Source organism: Pelophylax lessonae (assembly GCF_965119305.1).
Source record: "Pelophylax lessonae genome assembly, chromosome: 2".
Classification (NCBI taxonomy): Eukaryota; Metazoa; Chordata; class Amphibia; order Anura; family Ranidae; genus Pelophylax; species Pelophylax lessonae.
In genome coordinates, this window is record NC_138769.1 from 384,715,933 (window position 1) to 384,735,831 (window position 19,899).

General features: G+C 43.5%; 1 protein-coding gene across 1 annotated transcript in view; it reads left to right on the forward strand.

Annotated features, from left to right (window-relative positions):
* Nucleotides 1-19,899, forward strand: part of SRRM3 (serine/arginine repetitive matrix 3) — a 547,157-nt gene that overhangs the window by 139,126 nt on the left and 388,132 nt on the right. The gene's annotated exons all lie outside the window — the stretch shown is intronic.

A 19,899-nucleotide genomic window follows, 5' to 3' on the forward strand; every position in this document is an offset into this window, starting at 1 on the left:
GGGTACAGTGAACACAATCTTTGTGAGGTGCAGTGAACACAATCTTTGTGGGGTGCAGTGAACACAATCATTGTGGGGTGCAGTGAACTCAATCTTTGTGGGGTACAGTGAACACAATCTCATACTTCTGAAGATTTGAGGGTGCTGCCTGTTCCATACTCCCCCTACTCCTCATCTAGCCTTTTAGGGGTACAAACAATAGTAATTGGGGCCTAGTGTGGTTGTGTACGTGTGATATACATACACTTTTTTTGGATCATATTTTCTATTCCGCTATTTAATCAAAAACCTTTGGGGATCAGTTAAATTGGGGGATAGTCTGTGTTGGTACGTGTGAGAGAGATCCACCTTTCCAAGTTGTTGGGGTTCATCTCATACTTCTGAAGGTTTGAGGGTGCTGCCTGTTCCATACTCCCCCTACTCCTAGCCTTTTAGGGGTACAAACAATAGTAATTGGGGCCTAGTGTGGTTGTGTACGTGTGATATACATACACTTTTTTTGGATCATATTTTCTATTCCGCTATTTAATCAAAAACCTTTGGGGATCAGTTAAATTGGGGGATAGTCTGTGTTGGTACGTGTGAGAGAGATCCACCTTTCCAAGTTGTTGGGGTTCATCTCATACTTCTGAAGGTTTGAGGGTGCTGCCTGTTCCATACTCCCCCTACTCCTCATCTAGCCTTTTAGGGGTACAAACAATAGTAATTGGGGCCTAGTGTGGTTGTGTACGTGTGATATACATACACTTTTTTTGGATCATATTTTCTATTCCGCTATTTAATCAAAAACCTTTGGGGATCAGTTAAATTGGGGGATAGTCTGTGTTGGTACGTGTGAGAGAGATCCACCTTTCCAAGTTGTTGGGGTTCATCTCATACTTCTGAAGGTTTGAGGGTGCTGCCTGTTCCATACTCCCCCTACTCCTAGCCTTTTAGGGGTACAAACAATAGTAATTGGGGCCCAGTGTGGTTGTGTACGTGTGATATACATACACTTTTTTTGGATCATATTTTCTATTCCGCTATTTAATCAAAAACCTTTGGGGATCAGTTAAATTGGGGGATAGTCTGTGTTGGTACGTGTGAGAGAGATCCACCTTTCCAAGTTGTTGGGGTTCATCTCATACTTCTGAAGGTTTGAGGGTGCTGCCTGTTCCATACCCCCCCCTACTCCTCATCTAGCCTTTTAGGGGTACAAACAATAGTAATTGGGGCCTAGTGTGGTTGTGTACGTGTGATATACATACACTTTTTTTGGATCATATTTTCTATTCCGCTATTTAATCAAAAACCTTTGGGGATCAGTTAAATTGGGGGATAGTCTGTGTTGGTACGTGTGAGAGAGATCCACCTTTCCAAGTTTTTGGGGTTCATCTCATACTTCTGAAGATTTGAGGGTGCTGCCTGTTCCATACCCCCCCTACTCCTCATCTAGCCTTTTAGGGGTACAAACAATAGTAATTGGGGCCTAGTGTGGTTGTGTACGTGTGATATACATACACTTTTTTTGGATCATATTTTCTATTCCGCTATTTAATCAAAAACCTTTGGGGATCAGTTAAATTGGGGGATAGTCTGTGTTGGTACGTGTGAGAGAGATCCACCTTTCCAAGTTGTTGGGGTTCATCTCATACTTCTGAAGGTTTGAGGGTGCTGCCTGTTCCATACCCCCCCTACTCCTCATCTAGCCTTTTAGGGGTACAAACAATAGTAATTGGGGCCTAGTGTGGTTGTGTACGTGTGATATACATACACTTTTTTTGGATCATATTTTCTATTCCGCTATTTAATCAAAAACCTTTGGGGATCAGTTAAATTGGGGGATAGTCTGTGTTGGTACGTGTGAGAGAGATCCACCTTTCCAAGTTGTTGGGGTTCATCTCATACTTCTGAAGGTTTGAGGGTGCTGCCTGTTCCATACCCCCCCTACTCCTCATCTAGCCTTTTAGGGGTACAAACAATAGTAATTGGGGCCTAGTGTGGTTGTGTACGTGTGATATACATACACTTTTTTTGGATCATATTTTCTATTCCGCTATTTAATCAAAAACCTTTGGGGATCAGTTAAATTGGGGGATAGTCTGTGTTGGTACGTGTGAGAGAGATCCACCTTTCCAAGTTGTTGGGGTTCATCTCATACTTCTGAAGGTTTGAGGGTGCTGCCTGTTCCATACCCCCCCTACTCCTCATCTAGCCTTTTAGGGGTACAAACAATAGTAATTGGGGCCTAGTGTGGTTGTGTACGTGTGATATACATACACTTTTTTTGGATCATATTTTCTATTCCGCTATTTAATCAAAAACCTTTGGGGATCAGTTAAATTGGGGGATAGTCTGTGTTGGTACGTGTGAGAGAGATCCACCTTTCCAAGTTTTTGGGGTTCATCTCATACTTCTGAAGATTTGAGGGTGCTGCCTGTTCCATACTCCTCCTCCTACTGCTCAACCATCCTTTTAGGGGTACAAACAATAGTAGTTGGGGCCTAGTGTGGTGGTGTACGTGCGAGATACATACACTTTCTTTTTGATCATATTTTCTATTCCGCTATTCAATTAAAACCTTTGGGGATCAATTCAATTGCGAGATAGTCTGTGTCGGTACGTGTGAGATCCACCTTTCCAAGTTGTTGGGGTTCATCTCATACTTCTGAAGATTTGAGGGTGCTGCCTGTTCCATACTCCTGCTCCTACTGCTCAACCATCCTTTTAGGGGTACAAACAATAGTAATTGGGGCCTAGTGTGGTTGTGTACGTGCGAGATACATACACTTTTTTTGATCATATTTCCTATTCCGCTATTCAATAAAAACCTTTGAGGATCAATTGAATTGCGGGATAGTCTGTGTCGGTACGTGTGAGATCCACCTTTCCAAGTTTTTGGGGTTCATCTCATACTTCTGAAGATTTGAGGGTGCTGCCTGTTCCATACTCCTCCTCCTACTCCTCATCCATCCTTTTAGGGGTACAAACAATAGTAATTGGGGCCTAGTGTGGTTGTGTACGTGCGAGATACATACACTTTTTTTGATCATATTTCCTATTCCGCTATTCAATAAAAACCTTTGAGGATCAATTGAATTGCGGGATAGTCTGTGTCGGTACGTGTGAGATCCACCTTTCCAAGTTTTTGGGGTTCATCTCATACTTCTGAAGATTTGAGGGTGCTGTCTGTTCCATACTCCTCCTACTCCTCATCCATCCTTTTAGGGGTAGAAACAATAGTAATTGGGGCCTAGTGTGGTTTTGTACGTGCGAGATACATACACTTTTTTGGATCATATTTCCTATTCCGCTATTCAATAAAAACCTTTCTAGGGCAAGATCTTAAATTACAGAAATATGAGGAGACCGTCAAATAAGGGCCGTGGCCTGGGTCGTGGTGCTGCTGGTAGAGCTCCTGTTGCAAGGAGAGGACGTGGTCGATCTGTGCCAGCTACACGCACAAGTGAAACACCTTCCTCAAGTGTGAGTGAGTAGGCGACAGAACCTGCATCAGTATTTGGTAGGGCATCAAACGCCCCTAGAAGTGATGAGGCCAGAACAAGTTGAGGCGATAGTAGATTGGTTTGCTGCTGACAGTGCCTCCAGTTCCTTCACATTGTCTCCCACCCAGTCTACTGCAGAAAGGTCAGAGTTGGCACCTGCAGCCAATGTCCAACCGTCTTTCACCTCACCCCCTTGCAAATCAGGCCAGCAGTCTGAGCCCCAAGCCATACAGCAGTCTCTTATTCTTTTTGAGGACTCTGTCAGCAGGGTTTCCCAGGGCCATCCACCTAGCCCTGCCCCAGAAGTGGAAGAGATTGAGTGCAGCGATGCCCAACCACTTATTTCTCAAGATGAGTACATGCAAGGATCATCGCAGCACGTCTCCGATGATGACGAAACGCAGGTGCCAACTGCTGCGGCGTTCAGCATTGTGGAGACCGACAAGGAGGGCAGGGGTGAAGACTGGGTGGAAGATGATGTGGAGGACGATGAGGTCCTCGACCCCACATGGAATGAACGTCATGCAGGTGACCTGAGTAGTTTGGAGGAAGAGGCGGTGGTCGCACAGAGCCACCAGCACAGCAGAAGAGGGAGCAGGGTGCAGAAGCGGAGCGGCCGTGCCCTAGACACTACGCCCGCTACTGCCCAACGCAGCAAGGGAACGAGCGCACCAAAGTCAGCTCAAAGGAGTTCTCTAGCGTGGAAGTTCTTTAGAAAATGTGCTGATGACAGGACACGAGTGGTTTGCACCCTGTGCAATCAGAGCTTGAAGCGAGGCATAAACCTTCTCAACCTGAGCACAACCTGCATGATCAGGCATCTAAGTGCAAAGCACGAGCTGCAGTGGAGTACACACCTTCAAAACCAAGAAACGTCTCTGGCTCATCCTGCTTCCTCTTCTGCTGCAGTCTCGGCCGCTCCAGCCACATCTGTAGTGATACCGGCACCTGCCACCCCGCAAACAGACGATCTGTCAGCAACACCACCACCTGGGTCACCAACAACCATCTCCACAATGTCCCGTGGAAGCGTTCAGCTTTCCATCTCCCAAACACTTGAGAGGAAGAGGAAGTACCCCCCTACCCACCCGCGATCCCTGGCCCTGAATGCCAGCATTTCAAAATTATTGGCCTTTGAAATGCTGTCATTCCGTCTGGTGGAGACGCACAGTTTTAAAAACCTTATGTCGGTGGCTGTCCCACAGTACGTCGTGCCCAGCCGCCACTACTTTTCCAGGCAAGCCATCCCTTCCCTGCACAACCAAGTGGGGGAAAATATCAGGTGTGCACTGCGCAACGCCATCTGTGCCAAGGTCCACCTAACTACGGATACGTGGACCAGTAAGCACGGTCAGGGGCGTTATATCTCCCTAACGGCACACTGGGTAAATGCAGTGGCGGATGGGCCTGAGGCGGATAGCAATTTGGCGCATGTCCTTCCACCACCGAGGATTGCAGGGCGCTTCAGTTTGCCTCCTGTTCCTAACTCCTCCTACTCCGCTTCCTCATCCTCTACCGCCTCCTCATCCGGACAGCGTAACACCTTCACCACCAACTTCAGCACGGCCAGGGGTAAACGACAGCAGGCAGTTTTACAACTTGCCTGTTTGGGGGACAAACCACACACCGCGCAGGAGTTGTGGAGGAGCATGGAACAGCAGACAAATGAGTGGTTGCTGCCAGCGAGCCTCAAGCCCGGCCTGGTGGTGTGCGATAACGGGCGAAATCTCATAGCAGCTCTGGGCCTAGCCGGTTTGACGCACATCCCTTGCCTGGCGCATGTGCTGAATTTGGTGGTGCAGAGGTTCCTTAAAAACTACCCCGATATGTCAGAGCTGCTGCAGAAAGTGCGGGCCGTTTGTGCGCACTTTCGGCGTTCTCACCCTGCTGCTGCTCGCCTGGCAGCGCTGCAGCGTAACTTCGGCCTTCCCGCTCACCGCCTCATATGTGACGTGCCCACAAGGTGGAACTCCACCTTGCACATGCTGGAAAGACTGTGCGAGCAGCAGCAGGCCATAGTGGAGTTTCAGCTGCAGCACGCACGCGTGAGTCGCTCTGCGGAACAGCACCACTTCACCACCAATAACTGGGCCTCCATGCGAGACCTGTGTGCCTTGTTGCGCTGTTTTGAGTACTCCACCAACATGGCCAGTGGCAATGACGCCGTTCTCAGCTTAACTATCCCACTTCTATGCCTCCTTGAAAAAACAATTCGGGCGATGATGGAAGAGGATGTGGCACAGGATGAGGAGGAGGAGGAGGATGAAGAGGTAACATTTCCAAGGCTTTCAGGGCAGTCATTCGCAAGGGGCTCCGAGGGTGGGTTCCTGCACACGCAAACGCCAGGGACGCAATTGTCCAGCAGGGGCACAGTTCTGGAGGATGAGGAGGATGAGGAGGAGGAGGAGCTGGAGGAGGAGATGGAACCATGTTCACAGCAGGGTGGCACCCAGGCCAGCTCATGGCCATCACTGGTGCGTGGCTGGGGGGATACAGAGGACACGGACGATACACCTCCCACAGAGGACAGCCTTTCGTTGCCTCTGGGCAGCCTGGCACACATGAGCGATTACATGCTGCAGTGTCTCCACAACGACCGCCGAGTTGCCCACATTCTAACTTGTGCTGATTACTGGGTGGCCACGCTGCTGGATCCCCGTTACAAGGACAACGTACCGTCCTTAATTCACTCACTGGAGCGCGATCGCAAGATGCGCGAGTACAAGCGCACGCTGGTAGACGCCATGCTGCTGGCATTCCCATCTGACAGCGGGGCCACAGTGGAAGCACAAGGCAGAGGAGGAGGAGGAGGAGGTCGCCAACGCAACCAGGGCACCGCCAGCACCTCAGAAGGCAGGGTTAGCATGGCCGAAATGTGGAAAAGCTTTGTCAGCACGCCACAACAAACAGCAGCACCAGCAGCTCAGATGGAACGTCTTAGCAGGAGGCAGCATTTTACCAACATGGTGGAGCAGTATGTGTGCACACGCCTACATGTAGTGAATGACGGGTCTGCCCCCTTCAACTTCTGGGTCTCCAAATTGGGCACATGGCCTGAGCTTGCCCTTTATGCCTTGGAGGTGCTGGCGTGCCCTGCAGCCAGTGTATTATCTGAACGGGTATTTAGCACGGCTGGGGGCGTTATAACAGACAAGCGCAGCCGCCTGTCCAGAGACAATGTGGACAAGCTCACGTTCATTAAAATGAACCAGGCATGGATCCCACGGGACTTTTCCGTACCTTATGCAGAATAGCAATGGATACCGACCTTACCCACCCATTGTTCCATTTTTGCTCTTTCTCACTCTTTTGGGGTGTACCCTCATTTAAAATTTTTGAAAAGAAGCAGTGTTGGCTACCTCGTCCTCCTCCTCAGGGCCAGATTAATGTAGGGGCTATTGGAGCTGCAGCTCCAGGCCCCTACCTTTTATATAGGCCCCGGGTTGGCCATATTCACTGTTACCGCTCTTCTGTCACTTGTAAACACAGAAGTCTGGCTTCTATGCTCGCTTCCCCAGGCAGCACCCTCAGAACCTCCCCACACAGCGTGAAGGCCGGACAAGGAGGGACAGTTGGCGATGCATGGATGTGTTTATGGGCTTCAGAGACAGCATCCCATGTTGAATTAGGCATGCATGGCTGCACCCTTCCTCCTCTGGGTGCATGGCAAGGCACGGCCCTTAAGGCCCTTCAAAATCCTCAGCACCAAGCCCATGATGCTGTTAATCCGGCCCTGGTCCTCCTCCACCGCCGCTTCCACCTACACCGCCCATAGGTGTGCGCAGCCTATTGCATTAAGGTGTGCACCCCAAAGTTGAAATACACATGCATGTGTTTGCCAGCAGGGAGAGTAATGTATCGGGGCCATGTACCTGTAGGCAAGGAGAAATAGAGCAGAGCAGGTCCCAGGGAGATCTTTCCCATCTCCTCACTGGCAATGCTATGTGCCCTAGGTGATTAGGGTGTGCTCAGGCACACCCAGCACACCCTGTGCGCACGCCTATGTCACCGCCACATCCACCACCACCTCAACCTCCCTCCTACTCCATATGGGCCTCGTCCTTCAGAGATGAAGAAGAACATTGTTTTATTTTTCTGTTTTTTTTTGTTGTTTTAAGTTATTTCCCTATCCACATTTGTTTGCAGAGCACTTGCCATGCTCTTAATTACGTTTTGCTGCCATTTGCAGCACTCTAGCCCTTTCCTTTGGTGTTTCAGAGCCATTTTAGTGCCTTAAAGTTCGGGTCCCCATTGACTTCAATGGGGTTCGGTGTCCGGGAAAAGTTCGGTAAAAGTCCGGGACACGGACCCGGACTTTTTTTTAAAGTTCGGCCGAACCCGTCGAACACGGACATCTAGGTGTCCGCTCAACCCTAACTGTCACCTGTTAATTTCCTGATAACACAGAGTCTATGGAGTCAGGCTGCACATGCTCAGTTTGGTGTGTATTGGTAGAGAGATTTTTTTTGTTTCTTGAGAGAGTGCATGTGATCAGCACAGTGCCAATCAGCACTGTCCAGACAGAGAGTCCAGAGGTCTTGCAATCTCATAGGACATGTGCGTTCTTCTTTATAACATCTTGGGTATGATAAAGTTTGAAACACAAAATCATAAATTATAATATAATAAAAAACGATATATAAGTTAAATTATGTATATATACATAAAAAGTACAGTAAAACTGCAGGAAAGGGCACTGGGGGGCAATGTAATGTGATTTTTTTTTTTATTTTGAATGGTATCAGTGTGTTTGGTGTGTTTTACATTTGAATTTGCCGCCGGTTCCACCCCCCTGCGAACGTCACGTTGCAGGAGACGGAAGCCGGGGCACGGAGAGGATCGGGAGGAAGATCCGCCACCGCATACTGCTCGCATACATCACTGGATCCCGGTGACAAGGTAAGTAACCTCTTTTACAGGATCCAGCGATGCTTCTGGCGGTACCCCGAGTGCGGCTCGGGGTTACCGCTTTTGGCTCTGAAATTTAACCCCGAGCCACGCTCGGGAATACCGCTAAGAAGGTTAAGTTAGCATGTTCCTCCCTGCTGGCCATTGAATGGTGCAGACTTTAGCTATGCTAAACTGCTCAGTTGCTTGATTACAGTTCCAGAAGCAGGTCTGATAGAATGTATTAATGCAACTGAGGAACTGACTGCATAGATAAAGTCTACACCAGCCAATGGCCAGCTCCCTCCCTGGAACATGCATATCTGAAGGGTGCCAGGGAATATATCCTTTCACAATGGTTAAGAACAGCATTATAGTGACTGGGAGCATTGCATGGGACCATAGGAGATGGTTCCCAATCCTGCTGGCTGATGAAGAGCCAGAAACACATGAAATACAGCAGTTGAGGCTACAAGGATAGACTAAAGATATGCACACATTTTCAAAGTAAGAAAAAAATATTTCAACGATAATAGTACAGTGTTTTGAATCAGTGATTCATGTTTTTTATTAACACTTATATATAAGTGAATTTGACTTTAGTACTCCTTTAGGTTGTATTTACTATATAAATACAGGAATACATAAATATTTTCAAGGTAACATAGGTAAATTAATTTTAGTAGCAGTATTATAGTATACCTTACTAAATGTAAGAACAATTGTAGGATCATTATCTTAACCTTTTCCATTTAACAATTTCATGCCTTGTCTTCTTAGTGGCTATCAGCCTGGCTTAAGGAACAATTCACTGAAGGATTGTCCTAATCTTTAAGCCTATTTAACTCAAATTACGGCAGAGCTGTGCATCTCTCATTCTGGGACGAAGTCATATTAAGATATTAATATTAAGATGCCCCAGAATGGCTGCTCTTGTGCACCTGCTTTTTCCTAGGACATGGCGCAACCCTGGTAAAAAGCCAGTGATGCGGCTCTTTACCCATGTGATCAGCTATGTGCAATCACAGCCAGTCACATGTAAAGGCGGAAGTGTCGTTTATCGGCGCTCCTCGCCTCACACTGTCAGAGTGTGGGGCGAGGAGAGCCGATCAGCTGCTCTTCCTTGAAGGGGTGACCAGGACAGGTAATCAGGGCACTGATCATCAGTGCCCTGATTACAGTAAAGCCCCAGCAGTGCCCATCAGTGACACCTATCAGTGCGCACCAGTGACACCAATCAATGCCCATCAGTGACCCCAATCTGTGCCCATAAGTGACCCCAATCAGTGCCCATCAGTGACCCCAATCAGTGACCATTAGTGATGCCAGTCAGTGGCCATCAGTGCCCCCATCAACCAGCGGTGATTAAATACCACCAAAAGAAAGCTCTATTTGTGTGAAAAAATGATAAAAATATATTTTGGGTACAGTGTTCCATGACCGTGCAATTGTCATTCAAAGTGTCACAGCGCTGAAAGTTAAAAATTGGCCTAGGCAGGAAGGGGGTGAAAGTGCCCAGTAGGCAAGTAGATAATAATAATGGAAGCCGAATCTTATGGTGCTGGGAATAAGTGCAATTATGTTTGCCTCTAGTTTTGGGGCGAACATTGCCTGTTTGCCCATTCGGTGTACACCCAAATTTGCAGGGCGTTTGCTGCTGCAGAGTGCATTCTAACCCCTAATCGGGCAAAGCTTTTCCCAATCCAGGCACAGGTAATAGCTGGTTGTTAAAGAATGGGCTGAGAAGCCAGCCACAGTGAGTCATCTGCTGTCAACAGGATTCCCAGCAAAACATTACCGGCAATAGAAAATGTAAAGAAAAAATGGTGTAGGGCCCCCCCAATCCATACCAGGCCATTTGTTAAAGGGGGCTTCCAGATTCCAATAAGTCCCCTGCCCGCAGACCCCCACAACCACAGCACAGGGTTGTTGGGAAGAGGCCCTTGTCCCCATCAACAAGGGGACAAAGTGCTTTGGGGGGAGGTGGGTTAAGCCCCCTGCCCTGAAGCACCCTCCCTATGTTGAGGGCATATGGCCTGGTATAGTTCAGCTCACTCTTCCCCCTCTTTTCCTGATCTGCCGGGCTGCATGCTCAGATAAGGGCCTATTATGGATTGGGGGGGGGGGCAGGGACCTCCACACCATTTTTTTTAACATTTTTCTATTGCTGGTAGTGGTATTGTATTGCCGGCAATTTAAATGTAATTTTGTTTTTCTTACAAGATGTCAGTTTTGCAGCAGCAGGTTCACTAAATGGCACAGATGGGCCCCTTTACAGGCAGACTGTGGGGACCCCCCCAGGCACTATATTTGAAGAAATTTTTTATTTTTATTGTTTCACTTTAACTACTTCAGCCCCAAAAGTTTTTACCCCCCTTAATGACCAGGCCATTTTTTAGTGATTCGGCACTATGTTCCTTTAAATGACAATTGCGCGGCCATACGACGCTGTACCCAAATACAATTGATGTCCTTTTTTTCCCACGAATAGAGCTTTCATATGGTATATAATCACCTATGCGGTTTTTCTTTTTTTGTGCTATAAACAAAAAAAAGAGTGACAATTCTGGAAAAAAAACTATATTTTTTACTTTCTGCTATAAAATATTCCCAATAAAAAAAAATAATAAATATATAATTTTTTCATCATTTTAGGCAAATTTGTATTCTGCTACATATTTTTGGTAAAAAAAAAAGCGGGACTGTGACACTGCGGCGGACAGATTTGACCCCTAACTGACATTTTTGACACTTTGAGGGACCAGTGACATTACTACAGTAATCAGTTCTAAATAATATACACTGTTACTGTAATAATGACATTGGCAGGGAAGGGGTTAACACTAGGGGTGATCAAGGGGTTAAGTGTACTCCTAAGGTTTGCTTTCTAACTGTGTGGGGGGGGGGGGGGGACTCAATCACAGGCAGAGAGAAATCTGTGTCTCAGCATAGCTGGGACACAGGATCTCCCTCTGCCTGTGTGACAGCTGAGCCGTCTGCCTTGTTTACATAGGCAAATGGAGCTCCTGTCTCTCTAGCCGACGATCGCAGGAGTGCCCGCCCCTCCTGTGGTCTGGCTCCCTTGCGCGCCCCCTGGAGCCTTAAAGGCATATCACGTACATTTACGTGAATTTGCGCAGGAGGGCCGCCCTGCCGCAGTATATCTGCGTGGGGCGGTCCTTAAGTGGTTAAGTACCATTAAAATCATTGCTCCTTTAAAAACTATCTTTTTAAAAAAATTTTTGCATTTGTCCATGTCCTCCAGGGCAGTGCCGGTCCCCCATACCCTTTTTATGGCCAAAACCTTGCATATAAGCCTTCAAAATTGGGTTTTTTGATTTTCCAATTTCGGGTCTCAAAGACTTCCATGGGATTCGGGTCTGAACTTTTGCGATGTTCGAGAGTTCTGCGAACCAAACCAGGGGGTGTTCGCCTCATCTCTATTTGCCTCTATGTACTCACCAACTGAAATGTTTCTTTGGTGGCAACCTAATACTAATAGAACTTGAGAATTCTCTTGAATGTATCTGTGTATGCTTGCCCATTTGTGGCATGACCCCCCAAAGTACATGTTCTAACTGTTCCTTAAACTATCCAGAACTAAAAAATTTTTTTTGCTGGAGTTCTAGCTTAAGGCTTTATAAAATGTTTGCAAGCTGTGTATACTTTGTAAAGGTAATAGTTTGCCAAGGTTACTGTGTTCCAGTATTTTTTAGTTGCTTGTTGTTAAAAATAGATATGCAATTGATACACAATGTAGACGTGATTAATAAATCTATGGCTTAGAACTTTTTACTAAGAAAAAAAAAATCAATGGTTTTAAAATAATTCAAACAAGAATGCAAGCCTTGCATTCTTCTATATATAACCTTCATTCAAGGCCATATATTCTTGCAGTGTTACAGCGTGCATCTATGCACATTGTTTTGATAATGTATTGTCGTTGCTTTTGACTAGCTCAATAAAAAAAAAATCAATTCAACTCAACAATCTGCACACACTCAATTTTCCTGGCATTACTAGGAAACGGAAATGCTTAAACTTTATGGCTAGTAGCCGGCGCTGATGGCTGTGTTCTGCCTGGACCATCAAATAAAGTAGATAAGCCATGGTATGCTGTTTAATTAAAACAAAAAAGGAGGCACTAATGTATTAAGAAAGCGCTTTAAATTGAATTGGCCTATCTTTGTAATTTGCGTTATTGTTAAAGAGAGCTATTAAGGTTAACACAGGAATAGAAGATAATCATCGGTGCCTTCCTCCTGCTGAGATCCAAGAAGATTTGTTGAGCCATTTTGTGACCCATCTCAGCAGCAGATTGTGCTGGTAGTAGGAAACGCTGGAGAATGATAATAACTCTGATGCAGATTGGTTGTAGAGGTCAACCACAAATTCACTAAGTGTAAGAGCTCTCACAGCAGAATTTTCTTGGGCACTAATAAATGGATGGTTAGACTTCTTGTAGTAGACTTCACAGTTTTGATTAGAAACTAGATGAATTTATTTGGACTGCATAGCAGCCTTTATAGTAATTGGTTCTGAACATTTGCACCATTTGTATTTAGCATTTTATATAGAGAGAAAATTCACTTTGCAAAATGAATTTAAGAGGTTCTAAAGGCAGACATTTTTTTAAAATTTTAATGCATTCTATGCATTAAGATAAAAAACCTGTGTGCAGCAGCCCCTCTAATACTTACCTGAGCCCCATCTCGATCCAGCGATGTTGCACGAGAGACTCTTGTCCGGGACTCTACCTCCTTATTGGTTGAGACACATAGCAGGCACCACTGGCTCCTGTTGCTGTCAATTAAAATTAGTGAGCCAATGAGGAGACAGAGGCGGCAGGGTCGAGCCGAGCCGCAGCTCCATGTCTGAATGGACACACAGAGCAGCGGCTCAGCTCAAGTGCCCCCATAGCAAGCTGCTTGCTATGGGGGCAGGAGGGAGGGGCAAGGAGCGCTGGCAAGGGACTCAAGAGGAGGATCTGGGCTGCTCTTTGCAAAACCACTGCACAGAGCAAATTAGAAACACATGCTTGTTATTTTTAATATTAAAGTATCACTTTAAGTAAAATTAGGTGCACATTATTCATCCAATCAAGTAAATGAAAAGTTTAAACTATTACCTCTTTTACCAACGTGTCAGTCCTCTAAATCAGCGGTGAAAGAGACAAGTTGGTAAAAGAGCAAAATAGCATAGAACAGGTTCCCTAAAGCGGCAGTACACTGCAAAAAAAAAACCCAAAAATCTTCTCCCTGCAAATAAATGTCATACTGTGCTAGTAGGCTTTACATGCTAGCTCATTATGAAAGACTTACATGAAAACTAAGCTCTCCAGCAGCGCACTGTCACCGTTGACAGGGCTTCCATCTTCACCCAGTCTTACTTCCAGGTTCACGGGCAGCTGCCGTCTGGCCGAGCCACGATGAACTAACTCCCATGTATACGTGGAAGTTACGGCCGCTGCATGGCTCTCTCTGTGAGAGCAGTGGCCATGCGCGGGTGACATCATAGGCGCTGCTAAAGTAAATATCTCCTAAACAGTGCACGTTTAGGGGATAATTACTGTACCTACTTGTAAGTCATATTATAGGCTTACCTGTAGGTAAAAAAACAAAAAGGCCTTTACTACCACTTTAAATATATTTATTTTATTTGGGTTATCTTTGAAGGCCTCTGGTCTGCTGTGACATTGTTACAAGGTAGGTCAGGAATGGAAGTTTCTTACTCTGCTGGGAAAGCACCCCACTAGACCAGGCGTCTCCACACTTTCTAAACAAGGGGCCATTTTACTGTGCTTCAGACTTTAGGGGAGGGCAGACAATGGCCAGTGGGTGTAGAAAACACCTTGGCATCAGTGGCAGTAAACAATGTCCTATCTTTGGTATTAGGAGAGTTATTAGTGCCCCAGTGTTGGTGTCAGTGGTAGGATAGTGCCCCATTATTGGTGTCAGTGAGAGGAATAGTGCCCCAAGTAAGAGAAATAGTGCCCCAACATTGGTTTCAGTGGAAAGCATAGTGCCCCTTAGTTGGTGTCAGTGGCAGGAATAGTGCCATTGTTGATGTCAATAGAAGAATAGTGCCCCGTTATTGCTGTCTGTGAAGAAATGATTGCCCCCTTGTTGGTCTTAATGCGAAGAATAATGCCCCAAGGCCCGGACATTGGCAAGCAAGGGGCTGCATTTGGCCCCTGGGCCACAGTTTGGAGACCACTACACTAGATGAAAGGCATGCATAAACATGCAGGAGACCGAAGGGTTTGAGGCCATGCCTTGAAACTATAACGAAAGTGTCAGAACTTGCTGGACACAGTAGTCTTGGATTGAGGGCACCAAATTGCAGAAGAATACATTAAAAGGTATGTGTCTGCATTCTAGTGATTTTACCTGTTTAATACACACACACTAAAATACAGAGTGATGTGAAAAAGTTAGTACACCCGATGAAAATTGTTGAAGTTTACGTTAGAGCAAAAATATATCTTTCAACACACTAATGATCCAAAACACACTAGCTAATGCACTAGATTAAGAGAAAGAAAGAATGAAGGTTTATACACTGGCCTAGATTTGAATTTCATTGAAATATTGTGCAGGGATTTAAAACAGGCAGTTCATCCAAGGAAAACCCACAAACATCTTGTAACTGAGGGAATTTTGCATGGAAGAGTGGTCAGAAATTTCATTAAGGCAATGTCAGAGACTGATAAGTAGTTAGTCTGCTAAAGGATAATACAAGCTTCTGAGGTCAAGGATGTAGCTATTTTTTTTCCAAAATACACCATTACATCTATTGATATTTTTGTTAAATGTTTGAAAAGGCAAATTGTCTTTGTGTGTTATTGAAGTATATTTTTATTATCTTTAGCCACTGTCTAAAATGTACTTCTCATTTTTGTCTGTTCAAAGATGTGGAAAAAGTCAACAACTTGCATGGGATGCACTCTTTTTTTTCACATGACTGTGACTGTTTTTATATATATATATATATATATATATATATATATATATATATATATATATACATATATATATATAGAGAGAGAGAGAGAGAGAGAGAGAGAGGGATGGATGGATGGATAGATAGATAGATAGATAGATAGATAGATAGATAGATAGATAGATAGATAGATAGATAGATAGATAGATAGATAGATAGATAGATAGATAGATAGATAGATAGATAGATAGATAGATAGATAGATAGATAGATGGATAGATAGATAGATAGATAGATAGATAGATAGATAGATAGATAGGTAGAGATGTATATTTCTATATATGTATTATTATTATTTTGTACACAAATGTCATAAAACAATTGATTTAACAAAAGTGAATGGGATATCTGATCGATACATGTATGGACATTTTATATAGATGGGCGCCATGTTGTTTGGTGAACAATTTTAACACACCAGAATAGAAATTTGCTTTGACACAGAGGACCTAAGCTGTGAAAGCTGTGCATGAAGAAAGGCAAACAGCGGACAAAGGGCTAGTCAGCAGTATTGCCTCTTGGCTTTCTGCAGCTGATCTTTTTATGTTAATGATCTGCACTTTATCTCTTGTTCTGGAGGCAGCCATCTTGGTAGAGGCAGGGCATTTCTCCGTTGTGTAAGAGCTAACCCCCTAATAACTGATTATCTGGTGACAGTGGGGGGGGGGGGGGAGCAAAACTTACTGATCCACAGAACAAATAAAGCAGGAGCAAGAAGATGCATGCACTGTAGGTTCATTAGGTACAACTTTCTCTTCAGCAAGAACAGTGAGTAGCACATTGGTGACATAACCGACTTTCACTCCAAATCTTGTAAGACTGGCCTTTAGAGTCAGCGGCCCTTTTTAAATGATTTTATACTGAAGATATACAGCTATGAGGCTATAGGTACAGAAGTGTCTAGGCAAAGCAAGTTTTCCTGCAAAAGGTAACATTTTTCGGGCACTGCTTCGGCATAATTAACATGTCTGTATGTCCTTTATAGAAAAACAAATCTTATTTTTTAGTTCACATTCACTATAATAGGCAAGGAGTATTTTGTAATATCTTTGTTGCAGCAGTACATCCTCTTATTTAGCCCGCTAATAAAATTACAAAACAAACAGCTACGCAATTTATATGAAATGGAATACATCTCCAACTACTGTGACACTTATGTATAAAACGTGTACAAATCCCAACTACTTTTGCAAATTCACTTACATAAATAAGCAATTCAATAGAATTCATGCAGTATAAAAAGCTGTAAAATAAAGCACAACATCACGCTGTTGGTGTCTGTGCAAGTGTTTCTTCCCACATCCAACGATTGTGCAGAACCAGAAAAACATCTTTGGTGCTTGATGCAGCACTACCCCTACTCGACAGAATCTCATCTTTTAATTTGAGCCCTAAGTCTTAAATAAAGTCATACAAGGCTTTCCCTATGCAGGGATTAATAATACTGAGGTCCGAGAACACTTCTCAGATTGTTTCAAGTTGTAGTGGCTCAAAGAGGCAGAATTAGAATCCCACAGTGCTTTTCTTTTAAAGTCACATTAATAAAATAAAATAAAACCACTCACATAGACCAGGCATTATATACAGCTTTCAGAATAGTGATCCCAAGCTTACTCAAAACCCATCACTGCCTTCTTCCCAGGCACATGCGTGAGCTTCGCCCTACATGTTTGTGCCACCTCGTCCCTGCCCTACATGTTACGTCTATTGACTTCTATTGATTATTGCACCAGCTGTTTGTTTTCTCATTACACTAGAGGTATAGTGGCATTCTTTTTTTTTTTTTTTTTAATATGTTTTTATTTAAAGAAAACAAAAACTCATAAACATACAATAAGTCTTTGGCACATTAGGTTGAAGATACAAACAGCACAGTATTGAGCTTATGCTCTTCTAGCTTCCAAATGCGGTTAATAATTCTTCGAAAACAAAAATACAAAATCTTAGTATGTCACATAGTATTCCATTAAATAGATAAATGAAGAAAGAAAGAAAAAGAAAAAAAGAAAAGAGAGGGGAAGGGAGATAGACTTGCTGGCAATGGGTGGTTGGCAATATTATTCAATAGCTTATGTAATCAGTAAATATGTAAGCCGGGGTAACTGGCCAGTTAGAGCAACTCACATAACGTATTCTAATTGGTTAAGTCATCTTATAAGTTGGTGTGGTTTTAAATGAAACCACCCATCCCAAATACCCAACTGTCTAGTAGCTCTTCCTTTAGAAATATATGGAGGCAGATATATCACCTAATGTTTGGAATCTCTGGTTTACCCCACATGATCGGAATCAGAGCTTTTGCAGCATTCAAAAGATGCGGGGTAACTGACCTCTTATAGGTATGAAATGATTCCATGGTACAATGAAATAATATTGTCTAGGGGTCCTGCTGAATAGAGAGGTTAGTTATCTGATTGATACACTTGACAATCTGAGACCAAAATGGGCGAATCAGTGGGCACTCCCACCAGATATGATCGTGAGAGGCAATGTTTCCACAATTCCTCCAGCATAATGGTGACCTAGAAGGAAACATCCTATGCAGCTTAATAGGTGTATAGTACCATCTGACCATCAATTTATAATTAATTTCTGTAATTTTTGATTAAATTAAAAAGATACATGATAATAATAGGATCTTATCTTTCTGAGTATCTGTCAGTGGGATGCAAAAATCCAGCTGCCATTTGTCTAGAAAATCCGGATATTGTGATGAACGAAGACCTATAAGGGCTTTGTAAAACTGAGATATACAATGAGTTGGAGGTATGTTATGTTGCAGTATTGCTTCAAACAGGTTTAGATCTTTCAGATCCCTATATAGTATTGTGCCGTTCTAAACAAAGAATTATATAAGGGGATGGTGTATAATACTAGAGTGAATATTAGGTAGTCATTCATTTTTAGGAGTGCAGGCTTTTATCTGTTATTGATCTTAAGGAGTATTGTGGCTATCGTCTAACATTGAGAGCATCTGAAGTTAATTGTAATGGGTTGGGAGTTTTTTTTTTTTTACAGTGAATATACATATGGTGACCAGGTCACAACTATTATGACTGGTACAGGTGGTCCCCGGGTTAAAAACAAGATAGGGACTGTTGGTTTGTTCTTAAGTCGAATTTGTTTGTAAGTCGGAACAGGTACATTTTTTAAGTTTAGCCCCAGCCAAAGGAATAATTTTTAAGTTTTTTGATAGCATAGGGAAGAGCTAACAACCCTGTACCATTTGTTTTGCTGTCTGTACCCCTGTTTAGAAGATTTCACCTCAATTTCTGTCCATGTGACAACTGGATTTTAAAAATGTTGTGTTGTTGTAGAAACAAGGATTGGTCTTAGTGGAGACACCTTTTATCCATGAGAACTCTTCCAGGAATGAATTTCCCTTCCTAGGGGTAGATTTCTCCTCACTTCCTGTTGTCTCCCTCTGTTTGTAGGTAGGAGTCGTTTGTAAGTCAGATGTTTGTAACCCCGCCTGTATTTTCTTTTTACTAGGGAAATGTGATAAAACTATTTTCAGAGCAACTAACTTGTGTATTTTGGAATTTTTTTAATGCCCTGATTTTTTCAGTGGTAGTGCTGCAAAAGTGAGTGGTTAGGGATAATTTCCTGCTTGAAAATATGTCTAGCAGAAATCGTTACGGAGGAGAGCATAAAATAACAACGTAATAACTAAAGACACTTGTGAAATACTGCATATGAGGTTGCATAATGTGCACTTAGATTTGTCTAATCCTCTTTGAAGATGATCCTTGGATGGCTGTGCTCGGTTTTGCTGTATTTTCTTCTTGTTCTATTACTAAAACTCCATTTAGACTTAGACAGCATTTCCTGAAGGAAAGGTCATTAAATACTCTGTCCAATATGTGTTATTGCTGTGATAAGCTAAACTGTGTTTATTTTTAAGGAGTTTTTCCACTATCATTACAAGTAATGAAATATATGACTCCTTGAGAAGAAGGGTATTATGTGAAAAATCAATAATCACAATTTAAGGTGCTTGCCCTAAAAGAAAAAAAAAACACATTTGGTAAACATGTGCCTATATTATTAGAATACTAATACTATTTCTTCCAGCAAACTTTGCCAGTCTGCAGAGCAATAAAATAGGTATACTCTTGTACTTAGCCAATGAACTGTAGGAGAAAGAGACAGTATTATTGGATACACATTATAGAGAACAACATACGGTAATTTAATATTAAAAAATCAAACTTATGTTTCCTTTTAATGGGTCAGTTCACACAAAACCATTGCTTTGACTTTGAGTAGATAATTGTAGAATGTATTATTGGTAACTTTTTATATTGCTCGGAGACTCTAAAGGCAATATCCGTGCAATGTTTTTGCACTGAAGATCCCAGCTTAGACATAAAGAAACAATCTGAAATCTTAGACATTGGTCTTACCATTGAATCTCCCAGCAATATAAGCACCACATTTCTTCAAAACTCAAATATCAATATTGAGTGGATTGACCCATTGAATTAAAGTTGCATTTATTGTTATTGTTTTCAATATGCACATG